General features: G+C 47.5%; 1 long non-coding RNA gene across 2 annotated transcripts in view; it reads left to right on the forward strand.

Moving 5' to 3' along the window:
• Window positions 1–12,562, forward strand: part of LOC123788947 (uncharacterized) — a 208,557-nt gene extending 195,995 nt beyond the window's left edge. The window contains exon 11 of one of the 2 annotated variants that reach the window (XR_015723849.1): window positions 7,262–12,561. This is a non-coding gene — a long non-coding RNA (uncharacterized LOC123788947). Of the gene's footprint in view, window positions 1–7,261 lie in introns of both variants that reach the window. The other variant, XR_015723859.1, reaches the window with a different exon arrangement.
• Window positions 12,563–21,950: the final 9,388 nt, after the last annotated feature.

Below are 21,950 nucleotides of genomic sequence, written 5' to 3' on the forward strand. Positions count from 1 at the left end.
GATGTCGTGTGTGCTTGACTCTGCTGTCACCACCGTGAGCTTTCAGACTTACAGAAAGTAGCATCGCATTTATCGCTTTTTGGGTATGGGATTTTTTTAGCCTCAAAGTTGAATTATTTACTTATTTATGTATTTATTTTTAACGGCACCCATCATGTGCCCAGTTAATTCTATACAGCTGAGTGTCTCTGAGGGCAAAAACCTAACCTGGGTGTCCTCTGAGTTTCTGGGTACTATGTACATGTGCCGTGACCCCCCCCTGGGGCCCAGAGAGATAGCACTCAAGTTTCCTCCTTTATTTTTCTGTTTACTTGCCGCGAATACTGGATGTCTAAAAAAATTAGCCACAGAAAAAGATGGAACATTGAAAGCTTTCCTAGCTTTTTGTAAGGCAGAAGAATGGAGGCGGGTTCTACCAGAAACGAGAAGTGCGTGCTGATCCCTACGGCCTTCGTGATTTCAGATCGGTGAAGGCTGCACCCAAGTGCATTGGGAGGTTAGAGGTCCCTTGATTGTACTAGAATCCATTTCAGTCAAAAGAATGTCTAGACTCACTGGGTTTGGAGTGCAGTTTAGGGAAAGAGGATCTTTTAAGGAGAGAGATTTATTCCCTGACCCATGTGGGTGGGAGAACGAACCTGCTTTTGGATAAAGGTTGCAAAAAAGCCCATCAGGTGAACACAGGGAGACGTGACTGAGCATTCAGTACCGAGACATACGGATACCCAGCCTTCGGAAAGGTGCCGTAGTAGGACCAGCGTGACAGCAGGAAGCATCGAAGCCATTAGAAGGTACTTGGGAAGCACGCGGTCGCTGATGAGTTAAAAAGGCAGAGACATCCAGTAAGTGAGTTCCCGCCTGGGCACGGGTTTGTTTATCCTGCCCTTCAGAAGTCGGCGCCAACATTCTTAATGGTTTTGAATGATTCAGAATGTTCCTCTCTCCCCACACACGGACTTATGCCTGAAACCCCTTGAGGTGAGGTCCAAAGCAGGAACCAGCCTGACACTGAATGTCATATTTCAGAATCGTCTTCTTTTAGAGCAGAGGGCAGGTGATCAAATACAGCTTCCTGGTTTCAGACAGGAGACTGAAGCAGGGGCTCTGCAGAGCTGAAGGAGAGGCCAGTCTGCGCCTGGCCGCCTTCCTCAGGCCACACAGCCCCTTGTCCAAGCCTTGAGAGGAGGCTCCCAGGTGCCTTTGGCCTCCCAGCCAGGAGAGGCCGCTTGCCCTTTGAGGAATGTTTAGAAAACTGCTTAGGTGGGAACAGAGAACTTCATTTTTTACAAGATGAAACAAATTGGTTATTTAGTTGTCATTAGCAGCTGTTTCAAAATCTCTTCTGTCAGAGTTGTGAATTTATTAGCTCCTGGGCAGAAGTAACAATAACATTTCTATCTCCATGCCAGAGTAAGAGACCTGATACACCTCTCCCTCTCTTTCTCTTTTTTTGGGTGAGAATTAACTTATGCCACACTAGATCTTAATAAAACAAACTTTGAATCCTTCCCACAGGAGAAAGAATTGAGCAGTGTTCTAAGAACATGTTGTACTCTTCTGGGCACTGAGTAAATGTAATATTTAGAAGATGCTCTAGAAGCTTGAGGGTGCCTCTTGGCAGTAGAATGAAGGGGGTGCGTGGGGGAAGAGCGGGGTAGAGAAGTGGGACAGACTGGAGGAGGAGGGCTTTGGAAGAGCTGCTGGCCCACCCTGCTCCTGCCAGGCGGGGGACTTGAGGGTGTCCACAAGCCCACAGGAAAGACGCGTTTCCCCAGAAGCCAGAGTGTGAGCCAGTGGGTGACCCTGCCGGCCCCACCGACACAGGACGGTTCTCCCGAGGCCCCCAGGCCACCTGCACTGTCCACCGGAGCCGGAAAAGCACAGGGCAGGCAGGTCACCACGCCCACCACGCCGGCTCTCCCCCAGCCGCTTCCCCAGGTGCCTAGGAAGAGGCTGCTGCCGTTATTTGTATAAGAGCAACAGCCTGAACCAAGGGATGAAAGAATCTGTCTCAAGGGCGGAAAGCCAGTCAGAGAGCGGGGCTGTGCCCCAGATTCCTGCCCGCGAGCCCTTCTAGGGAGCAGATCCTGCAGGTCTCTTCCAGGAAGCAGTCAAGCACCTGTCATTTATTGCTTTGTTACGTTAATGGCCTGAGTGTTACAAAACGCATTTTGCCCTAAGAGTGTAAACTAAAACGTGTCACAGGTGAAGCATCTCCCAACAAGATCTTTGCATGGGAGAGAACCATTCTCAGTCCTAGTAACAGCAAGGGCCACTCTTTCCCTCCTTGCAGCCCATGGAGACAACGTGCAGGGAAAATCATCCGTGTTTAGCTTCTTAGCATGATTCTGGACAGAAGTAACAATGCTTTTCTCCCGCATCACCTGTATTATCTCCACTGGTAAGGTAGACTGTTTGTTTTGTACAGAGCTGGGCAGGAGAGGTGTTTGGCTGCGTGGGTGCCCTGTGTCCACGTGGCCTTGGCCGGGGGCCACTCTGCACCTCGGCGCCGCCTGAGTAACTCGGGCCGGCGTGCGGTCTGTGCTTTGACTTAAATTACGCTTTGGATTTTTTTTTTCTTGCTTTGTTATATTTGTGTGTACTTAAAAAGTTATCATGCAGCAAGTGTTTGAGATTTAAGCCGTGGGTAAAATGTTCCTAACAGAACATTCCACAGGCAGCTGGAAACCATGGACTAGAAAGCAGCTTGTGGTGTTTTCCTGAGACTTCTGTGTTCGCTTTGCCTGGGCTTGCTGGTTCTTACTTGGGGTGGTGCTGGATTCAGAGCCTGCTTATGGGAGGCGGTGGGGACAGGGGGAGGGTACGAGAGCCCCCTCCTCCCTGTGGTTGTTCTTGGGCCGTCCTAGCGAGTGGCCCCTGCACTTGGAGGCCTGCCGCACCGGCTCGGCCCACGTGTGCGTCACCTGAGCACGTGCGTAGTTCAGCATCCTGGGACATGGTCCTCTCCGTCTGGGCTTCGAGAGGCCTGGGGTCAGGGAATGGACTCCGGTCCTGCTGGAAGGCATTTTACAAGGTATTCAGTCTTTTCTGTCCCTAGCCAAAACTGCATTCCAGACAAATGGGTGCCTGGAGACCCCTTTCGTCGATGCATCCTGAGAAAGGGGCCCTCAGCCCTGCTAGGAAACCCATGGGAAATGACCACCCCATCTCTTCTCGCCCATTCCTCTGTTGGAGATGGAGAATGGGGGGGCCCTTGGGAAGGCTTCTCCTGACCCCAGAGTCTGGTGCCTCCTCTGTGGCTCCCACAGCCCCTGGAGTTCCCTGTCTCCTGGTACCTCTCACGTTGTCTTGATACGGCCTTTGACTTGTCTGTGCCCCTGTCAGCCTGACAGCTGCCCGAAGATTGTCCTCCCATTGTGTCTCCAGTGCTCCCCACGTGCTAGGTCTTAACAGACCTCTGTCCTCCTGCTTGTCCTACCCTGATCCCCAAACTCTCACCGTGAGCACACCGTCTGTCTCTCTCCTTCTGCAATCCAGTGTTCTCTCAAGTCCTCCTGCAGTCTCACTCCCCGAAGGTCCCCCCACCCCCACCAAATGGCAGTGGCTTCCCCATTCCCATCAGTCTTCACCTCCTTGCTACATTTAACACGACGTACCGTCCCCTCCATGAAACCCTCCCTTTTTTTCCACCTGCTCAGACCACACTGCAGAGCCCAGCTGAGGCCCCTCTCCTCTGGGAAGCCCCCAGACGAGACAGCTACTCTCAAGCTCATCTAATCCTAAATGACCCTTGTCCCTGTCAGCATGACATGCTTCAGCACTGTGGAATACATTAGACTTCATTCCACGGCCGAAGGTCCCATGCAAGTGTAGTCCCATCATTTTACGTATTTTTCTAGTAGTGTCTAGCACAGCGCTCGGGCTCTGGGGAGGCCATTAGGGAATGCCAATCTGTTGATTGTAACAGATCTGCCTTTATCAGTAGTGTTGAGCAGGGACTTGAGGCTCTGCTGCAGTGCTGTTGGCTGGTCCCTCGGTGAAGGATGTGACTGTCCCAGTGTGATGCCCCACTCCCATACTGGGCATCACAGTGTTTGCCCTGTCACGTGCCATTTTCCTTTGGAGTCCTGTTACGCTCTGTCCTCATCTATTTATATGTTTACTTACACTAGACTCGTCTGCCTTATTTGCATACATTTGAACCCTCTGAGCCTCATACGGCTCCTGGTGCCTTGTCAACTCCACGAATCAGTGATGCGGGAATAGGCAGATGGAAATGTTGGAACATCCTCATCCCAGTTGCAGACTGTATGTCCTTTCCTAGACTCTTGAATCCCTGTTGGGACATCCTTGGCCTGCATGCTACCCTTTCCCCTGAGAGCTTGAAGCCCCCAGACCCAGAGCCTCTGTGTGCTGATGTCCAACGTTAGGTCAGTCTTCCACACCAAATGTAACACACTGATTGTATCTACCTTCAGAAGTTGTACCCAAAATGTTAGATGTGCTATCTCCTCCCAGGGGAATGTGGGAGCGGGGTTAACATTTATTGAAGATCTATGTACCTTGTGTTTTATTTGAGTGAGTTATATTTTCACAACTCTGAGAACAACATTATGATTTCCACTTCAAATATGAAGAAACCAAAGCTCAGAAAGGGGTAAATTGTATAACAGGGGACTGAGGGAGAATTTGAATCCAGGTGTTTCTGGTCCCCAACCTCATGCTGCTTGCCTCTGTTTCCAGTTTAAATGTGCCATTGAGGGGCACCTGGGTGGCTCAGTCATTAAGTGTCTGCCTTCGGCTCGGCATGATCCCAGGGTTCTGGGATCGAGCCCTGCGTCAGGCTCCCTGCTCCGCTGAGAGGCTGCTTCTTCCTCTCCCACTCCCCCTGCTTGTGTTCCCTCTCTCGCTGGCTCGCTCTCTCTGTGTCAAATAAATAAAATCTTTAAAAATAAATAAATAAATGTGTCATTAAATAGGCAGTCACTTCATTGCACTTAAAAGGCAGCTGGGGGGGGTGGGGGGATGGGGTAACTGGGTGATTGACATTAAGGAGGGCACGCGATGTAATGAGCACTGGGTGTTACATAAGACTGATGATTCACTGACCTCTGCCTTTGAAACCAATAAGACCTTATATGTCAATTAATTGAATTTAAATTTAAAAAATTAAAAAATAATAAATAGGCAACATGTAATAAGCACGTTAACTCAGACAAGCAGGGGCCGGTGAGGAAAAGCAAAGATAAGGAAAAGATGCTTATTGGTAGTTTTGATTCTAAGCAGGGATTGATAGAGGTCTGCTTTTAAGACCTTACAGGTTTAGGAGGGCTGACTCCTTTGGGGGCCCTTTAGGACCAAGGCTGTCCTGATGAGAAGGCAGGTTGACCTTGACTTCCTTTCAAGAAAGCTGCAGGAGTCCCAGTGGTACAGCATGCTCGTTGGCCACCGCTCTCGCCTGTGGGGTTAGGTTGGTACAGGCCTGAGCTCCGCTTTTGCATTAGAACCACCAAGAACCACTGTGGAAGGCACAGATGTCCAGTGCCCCTAAGCGGAGGCAGGGATGCTAGTGGAAGCTGAAAATGCATTTGTTGAACTCCTATCCTCAAAGTTGAGAAACCTTATCACTAATGCCTGCGGTGTTCTTAACCAAGCCTTTCTGTGCTCCGGTCTTCCTGTCTGTAAATAATGCACGGACCTAAACCTGAGGAGGCCTCAGGTGCCGTGTGCGCAGAGGAGCCATGGCTGGGTGGGGGCAGGATGCTCAGAATCAGGCTTTATCATGTGCGTTTATAGGACAAGGTCAGTTGAAGCGGGACCATGTCAGATGCTTTTCCAAATACTGAACAGCTCCAGAAAACAGCAGCCTGGCAGGCCTCACCGTCTGATGCACATCTCAGTTACTGTTAAAAAGGGAGAGAGCTCCTCTCTGACTTTGGGTCCTGCCCTCGTTTTTGTGATCCGACGACTGTGGAAACATGCTATTATTTTACAACAGTATTTAAATATTTCAGAGTCGTCCGTGATCTAATGGTCCCCGTTGGTTTGAATTTTAGGTTTAACCCTGAAAGCTCTTCCTTCTTGTTTGTATCTCTCCGATTGAATTTTTTAGATTCGTTTTTCTGTTGCAAGACAGTATCAAATATAACTATGGCTTCTCTCGACCATTTCTCTTGTCAAGATCTTCTTGAATTTCAGCCCCAGCTCTCAAGAATGCTCCCAACATAATAGGTCCCTGTTTTGATGGCATCTTCAAGTGCACAGGCAGTCACTCCGAGACCATGGTCAGGGGCACTTGGCTTAAAGAGCACACCCGTGAACCACAGTCGGTTTCCTTCCCCCGTGGGCTCTGATGCCTGGACCTGGGCCGCATCACCCGTCCGCTGATAAGCGCGGCCTGCTCTGTGGCCTCAGCTGTGTTTAAGTTCTTCTGTGGAGTTGTAATCATTAACTTAGACATTGCAGTAGGTGGTAGCTTGACAAGACGGACTTCTCTCCATCACACTGCTGAGTCACTCAGCCTCTCGCGGGTGCCGTGTGAGCTTGTGGGATCTAAGCCCCGCGTGAGGACCCCTCCTTGGAGCTCTTACAAAGGCACCCCCCCCCACCCTTTGCTGTGGCAGGTCCCATGTCAGAAGACTAAAGTGCCCTTGAATGATTGGCTTTCAGAAGCTAAGACTTCTCATGGGCTTCCTGTCCTGTGATGTGGTGCAAGGTGCATTCCAGCTTTAAAGTGAGACCACGGAGGGGAGAAAGTCTTGTGGTTTCGGTTTTAAATTGCCCTCCGGCCTGCCTCTGAAGCCGTGGGGTGGCACTTCCAGGCTCGCGCTGCCCTCTGCTGGCCCTTCTGGAGCCCGTGCTCTGCAGCGCGAGGTTGCAGAGTCAACTTCTAAAATAGAAACCTCCTCATATCTTCTGGGCAGGCTGCTCCTATGCCTTCTCCCGGGATTGGAATTAGAGGCTTATTCCGTATATTATTTCGTACTCATTTTTGCTGAGCAAACCCTGACAATCTGCGAAATGCATGGCTTCGCGCCGGCAGACGGTTTCCATAGCAGCGGCCGCCCCAGGACAGAGAGAACACCAGCATGAGGCCCCGCACGGCGCAGGAACTTCCCCAAGCTCTGTGTCTTAAGCAGGAAAGAGAAGGTGCTGTTTATTTCTCTCTCTCTCTTTTTTTTTTTTTTTTAATTCATCTCTTTAGAACATTGGTGGAGCAATAGGAGAAGACAACTGACTTTTACTTCCTCTGTTGGTCTGGGATATTTCCTAAGGGTTCACGCTGTCATTTAAATTCCAGGTGCCGATCTCATGAACGAATGCCTCCTGAGGACTTCTGTGTCTGGAAACTATCTGTCAACAGATTGCGTTTCCATCCCTGTGTAAGTAAGGCTTGTGCTCGTAAATCAGCCTTTGTTCCCGGGCGATTCCCCAGTAAAATTGTTTTAAGTGGTCACCAGCATTTGCGCTCTCTCCCTTTTCTCTTAAACACTCAGCTCCCGATTTACTATTGGAAAAAATCTATACTAGGAACTCCGGCTTAAAAGCAAGAGTATTGATCCCATACCCGGGTCTTAGAATGGGAATAGGAGAAGTTAGAAAATACTAAAAACACTCGTTTCAGTTAATTCAGCTGGAGATGCCATCTGGACATCCTGGGGCATCTTTTCAGATTTGAGTATTCTCCAGACACCTCTGTAGCTACACTTTGGCACACATCCACGTACGGCAAAACGGAGGCAAGCGGGACCTGTGAGCCGTGCCGTTACAAACCGTGGCAGTTCTCCTAGACACATCTCTGCCTATGATGTGCCGCAGGAGGAGTGGTTTCTTATTTCTAGCATCATAGTTGTCATTGACTGGATGTTTACCATGTGCTCTTTCTGACTCAAGGTGCTTTTCCTTCTGTATCTTACTTCTCACAACCCTGGGCAGCAGGTACTGCTGTTAACCCTGATTCGACAGGTGAGGAGACTGAGGCCCAGGGTCAAAATAACTCCCCCAAGGCGGTGTGGGGAGCTAGCTAGTTGCAGAGCTTAACACCAGATCCAGAAGCTTGCACGGGCCCTCCCGCCCCACTGCCCTGCGGAAATGGGAACCGCAGAAGGAGAAACAGCGGGGCTGTATTTTGGAGACGGTATTTTAGCCCTGTCCATAATCGCATGCAGGATCTGTTGGGCTAGTCCACCATGCTCTTCGGACTTGAGCTTCCTTGAGATAAATGAGAAAACAAAGCTTCCGAGAATGTGGGACTTGCTGCAGGCCATACCGCAAATCAGAAGTGCAGCTGCAGTCCCGGCCCCGGCCCTTCGGTGCTAGCCAGGTCCTGCCCGTTTCCAAGTTTTCTCCTCCTTCTTGGTGGGCTGTTCGGTGCTGCTTCTGCTATTCCGGACCAACGCTGGCTTTACTGATCTGCTTGTGTGCTCACTGATGAAACCCCGGAACTTGGAACCCGTGTGTGCTCAGAGGTCCGGGTGGCCGTGGAAGATGAGCTGGGACAGCGTTTATAAAGCACTGAGCAGGAAAGAACGGGGGCTACAAGCCCAGGCTTGGAATCAGGCCATTCATAAGCTTGGTGACCAAGAGGCGGTTGTGTGCCCTCTCCAAATCTCTGTTCCCCCACAGGAAAAGGGAGATACCGCCAGCCTTGTTCGGTGGTTGTAAAGGTCAAGAGAATGCACAGGACGCACGAAGCACGGGGCCTGGCCCAGAGGAAGCGTTCCCAAAATGGAAGCTATCATTATTTCTCAAAATGCCTTTCCATCTCCTCCTGAGGTTATTTCGGCCTTTACGCTGGAAAGGCACTCCAGAGTTCTGACCCATCTAATAAAATGTTACAATATGTGTGTAGTGCTTTAAAAATTATAGACTGTTTCCATGTACTGAATTCCCTGTGACCCTCACAACCACTCCAGCAGACGAATGTGTGGCTCCATTCTCTAGCTCAGGATACCAAGGCTCAGAAAAATTCAAGGATTGCCCAAGACCCCCTTGTTCATAGATAGCACAGCCAGGACTTCGGCTCAGGACCCCAGCCCCAGATCCTGCCCTGCTCATTCGTCTGCTCTTGCAAGAAAGCATTCTTTAAAGGCGTGCAAGTCAGCAAGAGAATGACTTAGAACTGAGTGATCCAGCTCGCCTCTCCAGTCTGGCCTAAGTACTCCAGTCAGGACTGCCGTGTCCTGATGTCCGCAACATTTTGCAGCCACATTCTTAAAGAAGTGTCCCGGGCAGATACAGTCGTCTTGTGAAATCCTCAAGCCTCCAGGGGAGTTCTCTTAATCCAGCTTGCTCATGCAAGAACGGACTGGCATTGCACTTCAGAGAAAACAATGTGCTTGCTCGGTTCCGCTTTTGCCACACAGGAGTTAGCGGTGTGGTTTATTGATTCAGCTTTCGGGCTCCAACTTTCCTATCAGATTTGGAAGGAAAAATACAAAGGGGCAAGCTTGCTCCAAAACAGCGTGAAGTATGCGGGTACAGACTGGATTTTGAAATGGAGACCCATTCTCAGGGCCTGTGGGCCAGGAGACGCCAAGAAAGGATTTTTGTTCTTGAACAGTGATTATGTTAATGCTGGAGATGGAGAGTTGAACAATTCTAGGTGTGTCTTCGTGTGTGAGCAAGAACTGGCCAAAAAATAAGACTCCTTTCAATTTTAAGGTGCAGGACCTTAAAAGTGTTGATGGTTAAAATAGCAACACCCTGAGTTAACAGAAATTCAGCCCTCCCCGCATCCTGGCCTAAAAATACAGAACAATCAGGTTGGTTGTTGGAGATTGGAGGACACGGAGGAACAGAAGTCAGCCCGTGCTCACGGATGACCGTCCTTCCTGGTCGTTGAATGTCACTGAAAGACTCAACAAAGTAAGCAGATACTTCTTCACCCAAGTTAAGGAGTCAGTCGCTGTCACCCTGTTTCCCTGTGCACATCCTAGTAAGAGAAGGAAGGAGCCCCTATTGATGTTTCAACTTACTCGTTTTCATCTCCTACGAGCGAACAGTGCAACCTTTCCCCCGTGTTATTTGGGTCGCCAGTCTCCTCACGTAGACATATTTTTAAGAACCTGACCTCATGCTTTAGAAGAGGATGTGAAAACAGAGGCCTGAACTCAAGACCTCTATTTCTGCGTGTTTTCGTCATTTTAGAGTCACCAGCTCAGTACCTTCGTTTCTCCCCAAGGGTTTAAAAACTGCAGAGATCTGCTCGGTGGCTGTGCTTACCAAGTTCTGTCTGCTGAAAATGCCTTGTCAGACGCTCACGGGAAGAGGCAGAGATAGACGTAAGACGGCATATCCACCTTTGCTCTCCTGCCGTGTGTTGTGAAAAGCAGGCGTCAGGTATTGTGCAGAAAACCTACTGTATCCCATTCTGCTAAGGGAGCCAAACCAGACGGTTGTGTATGGAGCACGGATGTGTATATGGGGGTGTGATGTGCGTTTGAGGTGGGAGATACGTATGGTTTTATCAGACGTAAGTAAAAGTAAGACATTCATGCTTTAGGGAAGATTGTCCCCATACCTCAAGTGTCAGTCACTTGAAAAACACTTCTACCTGGTAGTAGGCAAATGCTGTGACTGGTCATTTTGTTAAATAAACAAATAAATAAATAAATAAGCAAGCAGACCTTTCTGTTCAGATTTTGGGTTTTTTGAACGGATGAGAGCAGGCTGGCTGCACCTTGCACGCCTCAGTGCCGATGGGAGGAATTACCGCAGCGCACACGGACGGTGCAGTGGATCCCTCAGTGAGTCACAAAATTTCACGAAATAGGTATTGAAGGCTTGCAGGGATTCTGCTGTCTCTGTACTTTCTTAGTTGTAAATGCTTGAATTGACTGTCCGGTCGAAGCAGGTGACTGACTGCCTGTCGCTTCACAGAGGACATGCCTTCCTCCGGTCAGTGAGCCACTCACTGCATGAGCTGCGGTGAGCGCGGTCCATCCTCGTGAGCCCACGCGGTCCGTTCCCGTACGGATGAGAAAACCAGCCTGGGAGCAGGAGCACCGGAGCGTCCGGTTCAGTGGACGCTCTTCCCTGGAGAAGGAGGAGTTCGTGTTGGGGTCTCCTTAGGAAGGATAACCGGCCCCGCCTGTAAGAGGTAAGGACGTTCATCAGACCTAAGCCAAGCGCCTGCCCCTCCTGACTTGGCACCTGAAACCATCGACCACAGGCGCACTGTAATTGGAGGTTCTCCCCATGCTCGTTGTGGTGATGCATGCGGATGAGGCACGAGGAAAGTCAAAAGGGGAAGCTTGAAGGTCAGTGAATTTATTGAAGCCAGGAGAACAGACAGACACAGTGAATGGTGCCACCAGGATTAGAACCCATCTTTGCAAGGTGACGCTGTCATGATAAAACCAAGGAAAGGTGGGGAGCGTCTTGGGTTACAGAGACTCTGAGGGAGTGACCCTGATGGGATCTGGGCTGATGGGAAAAGTTGCCTATGGCCTGGGTATTAGAGGATCCTAAGAATTGTTCATTTTGTTAGGTATGGGAAAGGTATTATAATTATGTAGAAGAATGACCTCGCGTTTCTAGACCTGCCCAACAAGTTAGGAGCAGAGTGTTGGGACGGTTGTCAACTTACTTTCAAACAGTCCCGCAAAGAAATAGGCACATTTCTTACATAGATGTAGCATTGCTGAAGCAAAAATGGCAAAAATGAGCAGTGGTTGAATGGAGGTGGTATGAATTTAGGAAGTCGATTTATTGTCATTCTAATTTAATGTATGTCTGAAATCTTTCATAACAGTTTTTAAAAAAAGAATGCCTATCCTGTTAGGCGGCCCGTGGCCTGCATGCATGAAGTATCATCTTGGAGTCTTAGAAAGAACACTAAGGGGATGACAATAGTCTTCCTAATAAAAGGATACCTGAAACCATGGTGGGGAGGAAAAAACAGGCAAAAAATAATCTGCCAAGAAAAACTGAGAGGTCAAAGCCTGACTTTTGGGCTGTAGGGGAGGAGATCTTAAGTAAAGCTAATAGAAATCTTCATCTCATAGATACAATCAAAGGAATTCCATTCTGGGGAAAAAACCTTAGGACCTCATTAGTGTCAGCGTATTACTTTGCCTCTGAGCTAGTCCGTTGTGCTCCTTGGACCCCAAAATCAGAGGAAGCTTTTGAGTCAAACAAAACTATCCCAAAGAGAAAGTAAGGTTTAGGAAAGCGTTTCCTTCTGCTTCTCTCAGAGCACGTGCGCATCACGTACCCTTCCCACGTACGTGGCTCATCAGCCCCACGTCCTCGAGATACTGCACTGGGTACTTTAACGCCAGGAACACCTCAGCTTCTTCACCCAAGGAAGGACCGCCCTGGACTTCCCAGCAGGAGTAAAGGGTTTGACATGTGCCGTTGCCTCTGGGTGACAAACCTGAACCTGCGTCAAGAGTCACAGGCGTGCCCCCCCAGCCACAGATTTGGTGATGACAGTATATGCCATACGTGATTCCTGAAAGCTCTGTTCAGACCACAGAGTGCAGCAGCCACAGCCAGGTTTCAGCTTTCCCCTTCTAGGTTGTCTCGAGCCTCCTGTAAGAGAGCATTCTGAAGAAAACATGGATCATACAGCTTCTCCAGGAAGCTGGTTTCATATGGTGGTTTAGATTTAAATAGTGATTGTCTAGCACCATTTGAAATCAGTGTTCTTGGGGGAGACCAGGCGAAAGGAATGACTGGGACGGCCCCAGAGTCTCTGAAAGCAACGCCCAGACGGCCACAGGAGTCTGCCTGACGCAGCTGACGCGCTCCTGACCCTGCCAGCCGTGGTGTCACGGTTAACAAGCTCGTTATACGGATGTCTTCATTACTAGAACTGCAGACTCGTTTTGTGTAATGATTGTTCTACAGGACAGACTCCATCGTGTGAGGGTTAAAGGGCCAAATGTATGGTGGATTTATCACTCCTTGGTCCCTCCCGACCTCACGTCCTCCTGTGACCCCTTAGAGGATGACTGATTTCTTTTGGTGTTCAGAGTCAATATAATTTTCTAGCACCATCTGAAATCGGTTATAATGATTGGGGAAGAGCACCTGTGCAGCCGATGAAAGGAGAGAAAATATATCGGTGGCCTTTGGGGCCATGAATAAGAACCGAGAAAATGGAAAGACGGAGCGGAAATACCCAAGCAGTGCTTTAGTTTTTAAGTTGATGCTCACTGCCGTGAATTGCGTGTGTTATAATGCTGATATCTGGTTAACTGTTAGCAGATTGCCAATAATTATATTTTAGAGAAATTCCGCAGAATTTCTGAAGATTTTTGTTTGGATGCTAGATACCTAGAAAAAAAATGGATAAAATCGAAGATTGCCTCAGGTCATTTGAAAGGAGCAGCGAGGGAGTAAATTCTATTCCCAGTAGGACACGTGCGTGCATGACCTCATCTGTGAACCCTCTCCTGCCTGGTGGTGAGCTCATTCCATGGTTAACCAGGTCACTTTCATAAAAGGCAGTGCCAGGCTCAAGCCAGCTAGAAGTTCAATCTAACAAGGCACGGGAAGAAAAATGGTACAGTTAACTAGGTTTCTGTGTCTAGGACAGAACTAAGTTAATATGGCTCAGTTCTGTCAGAAAACAAGGTAAAGGAAGCCAGAGGTTATATTTGAACTGTTTTCCTAAATTACACCTTCTTACCATGGAAGGGAAGTGGTGAGGTTAAAAACAGCACTGGTTTTCTAGAACCGAGCAAGGCGGGGAGAAAAGGCTTCATAATGAGCTCCCCGGGGTCATCCATGCTGCTTGTGCCCAGAGGTATTGATCTAGCCAAAGGTCAGCCTGCTGTTGCCACCCCATGTCTCCACGCGGCATCCCAGAGACCCAGGCAGAGGCCACCTGATGGAATGCCAGGCCCTGTACTTCCGTGCTCTCGTTCCTGGAGAAGCTAGCTGGCCTAACAAGTGATCTCTGCGCTGCCCAACAAAGCTCAGACCTCTCTACCTTCCCTACCCTTCTCACACCCACTTCCTCCCGTTGACCTCCTCCTCCTTTGGGAAAACACTTGGAATTGGCAGCAGAACTTTCTGTCTACCACCCACATCAAATGAGGTCATGTCATCTTTCGCTGTCCTGTGGTTACTATTTCCCCCAAACCCTCTCTGTTGCTTTCCTCGCTGGCTCAGTTCTCCCTGACTAATCTTGCTCGCTCCGCTGCTTCCAGGTACGCCTGAAAGGTACTGATTTCCCCCGAACTGGAGCTCTAGTTACAGATAGTTTTCTAGAACTCTTCGTTGCCATATTTTCAGCGGCTCCTACACCACCCGCTGTTCTATCAATTTGATATACCAAAGCCGTGCCCATTCTCTTTTCCCCCACACCGGCTCCCCCTGCTCTACCCATGATGAAGGCTGGATTCCGCAGACTTGTAGGACGGTTCTCGCGCCCTTACCCCCGCCGCCCCGCGACACCCACCTCACCAAGTCCTGTGGCTGTTCTTCCTCCACTCTTCAAAATCCCACTCCTGAGCCTCCTCGGCGGCTTTCATGTCCCACCTCCCACCTTCAGTCCCATGTTTGTGTTTCCACCAATTATCTTTCTGAAGCACTCGTGTGACCTTGTTCCTTCTCCATCCTTCATGATTCTCCCTCCTCATCTCCTGGCCTGTTTCCTGAGCTCACCCAGGCCCTCGCTGCCCATCCGATACCTCCACATTTGCAAGCTTGTGCGTACCCTGTTTCCTCTGCCCGCCCCTCCTCCTCCTCCTCTTCCTCGGCCCAGGAGCACCAGCTTAATTCTTCAGCCCCTGGCTCATGTGCGTGCATGTCTGTGAGGCCTTCACTTGGTCTTCTGCTTTGAGGCTTAGAGCACTGGCGGGGGCTTGCTTTTCTGTCCTTTAGAACCGATGGCGCACTTCATGTTGTCCTGTGATCACTTACTCACTTCCCGGTCTTCTCGGCCGGCCTGCAGGTGCCTTGCGTTTGAGAGGGGCGGGGGGTAGTTCACGCTCTGTACATTCAGTTCCTACTCACATACGTGTGCAGGATCTGCTGTAACAAGTGTTCCTTCTGGGCTCTGCTTCCTCTCTTCAGCCAATTCAGGGTTTCTCTCCCATTTTCATTTGCCAAATGCACGGGGAACGAAAACGGCTCTCAGGGATGACCTAAATTACATAGAAGACAATAAATCTGCTTCAAAGGGCATCTATCCTTTTCTAGAACTTTTAAATATGATTTTGATGTACGTTCCAGTATGGATTTTCCATGTGTTTTTTCCTTCTTCTGTGCGTAAGTATTAAGAATTGATATATTTAATGAGTTAGCCTTGGGGAGAATAATTATTATGGAAGGATGTTTGTCCCTGTTTTAGAGAACAGCAAAGCCACGAAAACAGATGTGCCCTAACTCTAACAGGCAGTGAATGTTTGCTGAGCAGACTGCACCCATTAAAAATAATAATTTACAGCTACTGCGTGCCAACTGCACCATCGCTGCCTATCACGCCCAGTGGCCCTGCCAGGTGGGTAGTCGTTTCCCCAAATCATAGATGAGAAGTAGAAGCACAGAAAAGGTAAGCCGGCTGCCTGGGGTTTGTCGCATTAGATTTGCATTCTAAATTGGATAGTAAACAATTACGGTGATGATAGCAGCCAACCCTGAGCTCTTCTGTTGTACCAGTCACTTGCTGAGCATTTTAAATGCATTATCTAATTTACTCTAACTTTCAAAATAGAGTAAAGATAGATATTTATTTATGGGAAATAGGTATTATTATTATCATCATTTCCATTTTGCAGATGAGAAGACAAACCACAAAGAACAAAGTAATTTGTCTCCACTCATGTGAACTCTCAAGTTTTCAGGCAGGTGTGTGAACCCGGATCTCTCGGATTCCTGTGCCAGTGCTCTTAGTTAGTACTGTTCTCTTCGTATTGGTGGATGTAATGGTGGGCGTGCTCAGTTGGGTAGACAGCCTCTGACATGGCTCCATTGATCCCCACCTGCTGGTGTTCACGCCCCGTGCAGTCCCCTCCCGTGGAGTGGGGGTGGACCAAGTGACCTGCTTCTCCAGGATAGAAGACGACTTAAGGTGAGAAGTCACTTCCAAGATTAGGTTACAAATGGGCTGATCCTGTCATGCTTTTGTGTTCTCTCTCTCTCTCTCTCTCTCTCTCTCTCTCGGTCACCGGCCATGTCAGGAACTGCCCAGTGGAGAGGCCCAGGCAGAAAGGAACTGATGTCTTCAGGCAGCAGCTCGTCATGACCCGAGGCCTGCCTAGACCCACATGAGCTCGGCGGTGAATCCTCTCTCAACAAGTGTGGGGTGCCTGCAGCGCCAGCCGACATCCTGACTGCAGCGCTGAGAGCGCCTGAACGAGAGGACCCACAGAAATTGTTACATAATAGATGAGTATGATTTTAAGCCACTCCGTTCTGGAGGTTACTTGGAATGTAGCAGATGCCTGTTACGGCCGATAGCACTCCTGTCTACACTCAGACCTCCTGCTTATGGTACCTAATCTGTTTTTAGAGAAACTTTTTGTTGGAGAATCACTTGAGGTTTACAGAAAAGTTGCACAGGTAATAGAGTTGTTTTCTGTCCCTCATGCAGTTTTCTCTATGATTAATATCTTACATAACCGTGGTACATTTGTCAATACCAAGAAACCAACATTAGCACTTTACTCACATCTCACTAGTCTTTCCACTGATGTCCTTTCTCTGTTCCAGGCTTGGTACCCTATTTTAATAGCCGAGTAGATACCCTGCCTCATAACTGTGCATGGGTGTGTGTGTGTAGAAAGAAGAAATATATATATATACACGTTTTCTAAAATCTGGGACATCTACTCACAGATAATAAAAGAATATTGGGAAGATCTTTAATTAGGGATGTTGTTTATAATTATTAGGAAAAATAACCATTATATTAACTTAATGAACAATGTCTAGGAGCACCTGGGTGGCTCAGTCGGTTAAGCATCTGACTCTTGGTTTCTGCTCAGGTCATGGTCTCAGAGTTGTGAGATTGAGCCCCGTCTCGGGCTCCATGCTCAGTGGAGAATCTGCTTGAGATCTCCTGTCTCCCTTTCCCTCTGCCCCTCCCCCAGCCCGCATGTACAAACTCTCTAAATAAATAAATAAAATCTTTTTTAAAAAGTTTATTATGTGAAATTATTGAGGGGGTGGTGGAAGTACCTACAAATAAAAAGAGAAGACCCTAACAAGTCAGAAATACTTCAAAATGTCAAGTCTACCTTACTAAAAAGCAATAATGCTTTTTTAATAAACTAAAACTTTGATTTTCATTTAATAAGAATATCAAATGTTACCAGATTTCCCAATGGTTATTTTGCATTATCGTGTTGGTACAAATTAATTTTTATTTATATATGTAGATACTCCATTTTCTTATAAGTATTTAAATGGAAACTCCATCTGAGAGAACGGATTTCCTTTTTTCTTGATTCCTATGCAGTGTGATCCCGGCCAAGTCACTTAGTCTTCCTGGGTTTTCCTTCAGTATCAGTTTGTATTACCAGAATTTTGCAACGAATTAATCATGTGCTACAAATGCTTAATCGTTGTAAACATTTCGTAAGTAAAACTCTAAAAGGGTAATAAAAATTCCTATTCCCTAACTGCTTAAACATCGAGCTGCTTTATTTTGCAGCATTTCCAGGTGATCCTTAACAAATCATATAAAAGTAAAGCTTTCAGGAAAAAGTGAGTGATGCTGCTTGAAAGGAAGGGACATCCTACGTCCATATATGATCTCCTGCTTGAACTTTTTAACAGGGTGAATAATGAGAAAATCAGGTGACTTTAGCTGAGCTTTGTGCAGATCCTAAAAAGCCATTAAGCAAGACAGGACTTTAAAAATCTCCTTGGTGGGGCGCCTGGGTAGCGCAGTCGTTAAAGCGTCTGCCTTTGGCTCAGGGCGTGATCCCGGCGCTCCGGGATCGAGTCCCACATCGGGCTCCTCCGCTGGGAGCCTGCTTCTTCCTCTCCCACTCCCCCTGCTTGTGTTCCCTCTCTCGCTGGCTGTCTCTATCTCTGTCAAATAAATAAAATCTTTAAAAAAAAAAAAAAAAAAAATCTCCTTGGTGACTGACCAAAGAACCCAAATAAGTCATAAAAACAAACAGCAGAAGCAGATTGGAACTCTGGAAGTGAATACATACATAAGACCCTGAAACTTAGTGGTCCAGGTTTGCTTCAAGGCTTGACTTTAGGGGACCAGCTCTTTTCCATTGCCAGAAAGACTCACTGATTTTCAATAGTTGACTACTGAGAAAAACAGAATAGAAAAGGTTGAAAGGGAGGGGGTACCAAAGGAGAGAGAAATTAAATATAACTGGGAAAATGGGAGCAAAACACAATGTAACCTCATTTACAACATACTACTTCCCAGAACTCTGAATTCATTAAATTTTCTGCACTTCTCAACTTTGAAATGAAAGTGTCAGATCACAAGAAGGCAAGCTGTTAGGTTTACTGAAAGAACTGAAGAACTGAGCGCATAAATATTTCTAATACTACATTTGAGGTTAGTACATAATGCATTTCTGCCTATTGTGCCTGAAATAGAATCTTGGCTTCTTCAAAACGATGACTGATCCACAGATACCGTGGAAACCATAAATCATCAAAGGCTTCAATTTAATTCATCGTCCTGTGTTTACTAAAACCGAAGAATGTATAAACATATTGTAGAGACTTTGTAAACAGTTCTCATTCAGGCAAAAATGAAATAGAATTTGTATACTAGATAGAGCCCTTTATACTGTGTTCCTTACGTTTTTTTATTATTGAGGTGAAATGGATACAACTTAAAATTCGCCATTTCCACCATTTTAAAGTGTACAATTCAGTGGCTTTTAGGACATTCATGACATTGTGCCACCATCACAACTAATTCCAGAATATTTCCATCACCTCCAAAGAAGCCATTAAGTAAACACCCCTCATTCTCCCCTCCTCCTTGCTCCTGGCAACCACTCATCTGCTTTCTGCACATTGGCCTATTCTAGACGTTCATACGATGGACTCAGACAATATGTGGCCTTTCATGACTGGCGTTTGTCACTTGGCATAATGTCAAGGTCCATCCATGTTGAGCGTGCGTCTGCACTTTGCTCCTTTTTAAGGCTGAATCCTGTCCCATTAGGTGGGTGGACCACGATTTGTTCATCCACCCATCTGTTTGATGGGCATTTGGGTGGTTCTTTACATTTATGTTTTTATTTCTGTCAACGTCCTATGTGTCCATAGGCCAGCAAGTCAGCAGCACCGAGTCCTCCCATAAGAAAGGGCTGTCCTCTGCCCTCCCTCCAAGCAGCCACTCTCAGCCCATTTATCGGTTTCTTTTATTTCCTCCATGCAAAATGCTCATATTGCTATTTCTTGGTTTTGGTTTTATTTTCCTTTTCTACTGTGGAAATGACGATTTGGCTCTTAATACCACCGGTCCCATGCGTCCTACTCCATCCGCCATTGTGACTTAGTTACAGCATGATTTTTGGTTAAATCAAGAGTGAGTGTTGTATCAATACTGTTGACCACGTAGTGATGCAGTTTGACATTTCCTTTTAAGACTTTTTAAATTCTGAAATTAGTAATTTCCTTTTTTAAAAATTTGCTGTATTTTCCACTTAATGACAGGTCTTCACTATAATGTCCATCTCTGACTCCCAGTGCTATTGAAAAGTCTGAGATAACGTGGATTTCTGGCTCTTTTTCTCCAGAAGTTTAAGAACAGTCTGTTTATCCCTTGAGTTTGAATGTCACAATTACATGCCAAGATAGAGGGCATTGCGATTTATTTGGCCAAGGGTTTAATGTCGCTTTCATTCTGGAAGCTTACATCTTTAATTCTAGAAGATAATCCTTCTGATATTTCTCACATAAGTCGATAAGTCCCTTTCTTTATTCTCACTCATCTGTTTCTAGAACTCTTATTTTTCATACATTGGCCCTCCAGGAATAACACTGATTTTTTCCCATTTGTTTCCTTTCCAGTTTTTCATTGTTTTCATCTTGTCCTACTTTCTGGGAAAATTCCCCCCTCCCTGCTATTTCCAAAACTTACAGTGAATTCTGATTTCTGTTAACATATTTTTAACATCTAAAAGGTTTTTCTTAGCATTTTGTTTTGTTTTGAGGATTCAGAAATGTTTCTAAGGCTGTTAAATCATTTTTATTTTCTTTTTGAAGATTTCTGGTCGTGACATTGTCTCCGTTTCTTTCAGGTTCTTTGTGTGCCCGGTTTTAGTTTTGTCTTTCATGTTAGAAGTTTGCTCAAATATCTATAGGTTCTTCACTATCTATTTATACTTATGGATGGGGCCTTAAAACTGTTGGAAACTCGCTATGCCTTGTCAGGACTTACCAACTCCTGGGCCTCATTTTAGGATGTGTGGTAGGCAGAATGAGGACCTCCCAGAGATGCCCACGTCTCAACCCCCAGAATCTGTGAAAACACGCTTCAGATGGCGAAAGGGGCTTTGCACAGGTGTTTCCAGTTAAGGACCCTGAGACGGGGAGAGAGCGTGCCTTACCCAGGTGGGATCAATCCAGTCACACGAGACCTTAAAAGCAGAGCAGCTTTCCCAGCTGTGGTCAGAGGGAGACGTGACTACGGAAGAAAGGTTACAGAGACGCAACGTCCCTGGCCAAGGAATGCAGTCGGCCTCTAGAAGCTGCAAAAAGCAAGGAGGCAATCTCCCCTAGAGCTTCCAGAAGGCAACACAGCCCCGCGAACACAAGATTTTACCCCCGTGAGACCTGTATAGACTTCAGCCTTCAGAATGGTAAGACAGTGAAACTGTTGTTTTAAGCCCCTCGGTTTGTAGTAATTTGTCATAGCAGCAGTAGAAAGCTAATACAAAGGTGATTAGGGATTCAGCTGTTTCACTGAGGACCCCCAATATTATTATTTGTAAGTTTGGGGTTTTTTTCCCTCTCTTGGTCTGGTCTGGTTTCCCCAGAGGTGAATCCTTTAGTCTCTTGCTGGGAGTTGTATCAGGCTCAAACAGAGTCTCCCCAAAGTTTACAAGAATAAAGGGTTTCCTTTGGATATGATGGCTTCAAGGTGTAGGGGGTCCTGGGGGACTGAGGGTCTGGAAAGCTGCAGCCAGACAACTGGTGAAAGTATTACCAAAGACTTGAGCTTGTGGCACTGGGGTGAGAAAAGCCAGCAGTCTCAGGAAAATCCCAGAAGCTGCAGCATGGAACCGCCAATGGGGGGCCGCTGAGTGGGAGCTTGTGGGGAGATGTCCATGAACCTGCCACATCCGACACCGGAATAATGGTTTGTGTCACTTCTGCCTCCCAAATCTTGGGCGCCTTCCTCTCACTGGCAAACTGGAGCGTGGAACCATGCAGGGAAAGGGTTTCTGGGAAAGGTGGTTCCCAGCCTTACGTGGGCTGGTGATGGTGGCGAGTTGACGGACCATAGACAATCCAGCACAAGGGACAAACCTGGCTGCTGGATCCTGGAGGCTGAACTGAGTGAGGAGAGGGTCTGGGAGTCCCATTGTTCGAATATGGACTCAAATTTAGCCCCTCTTTGTAGCAACGCACCTGTTCTCTCCCCGGCCGTGCCTGCTATAACTAAGTCCAGAGCTGCTCTGGTTCGAGCTCTCCAGCGCAGTTCGGAACTGGTGTTGGAGTGGACAGGAGAGAAGGGCAGATTTCACTGAGCCTTCCACCGTCCCGTTCTCAGCGCCGCCCCTCCGCCCCGTCCCTCACTCCCGAGACTTTCCGTTCGATGAGGCTTGCTTCTCGCGGGCTGGCTTCTCTGGGGGCTTGGGTTTCAGCTTTTTCTGCTCTGCATTCACCACGTGGCTGTCACCCTCCGATTCCTGTGACAGCTCACACTTGCTGCTGTGATTCTTGTTCTCTCCATCCTTGCTGGTTCGTACTTAAGTTGTTTCTTGATCATTAAATTAGTGGGATTTCAGAAAGACATCCACAAGCCCATGTGTTACTGTGTTTAAGTGGAAGTCTGTGTGGTTTTTAAGATCAGTATTGTATAGCGCAAAGAGCTC

The sequence above is a fragment of the Ursus americanus genome, chromosome 3 (genome assembly GCF_024610735.1).
Source record: "Ursus americanus isolate L20-20 chromosome 3, mUrsAme1.1.p, whole genome shotgun sequence".
Classification (NCBI taxonomy): domain Eukaryota; kingdom Metazoa; phylum Chordata; class Mammalia; order Carnivora; family Ursidae; genus Ursus; species Ursus americanus.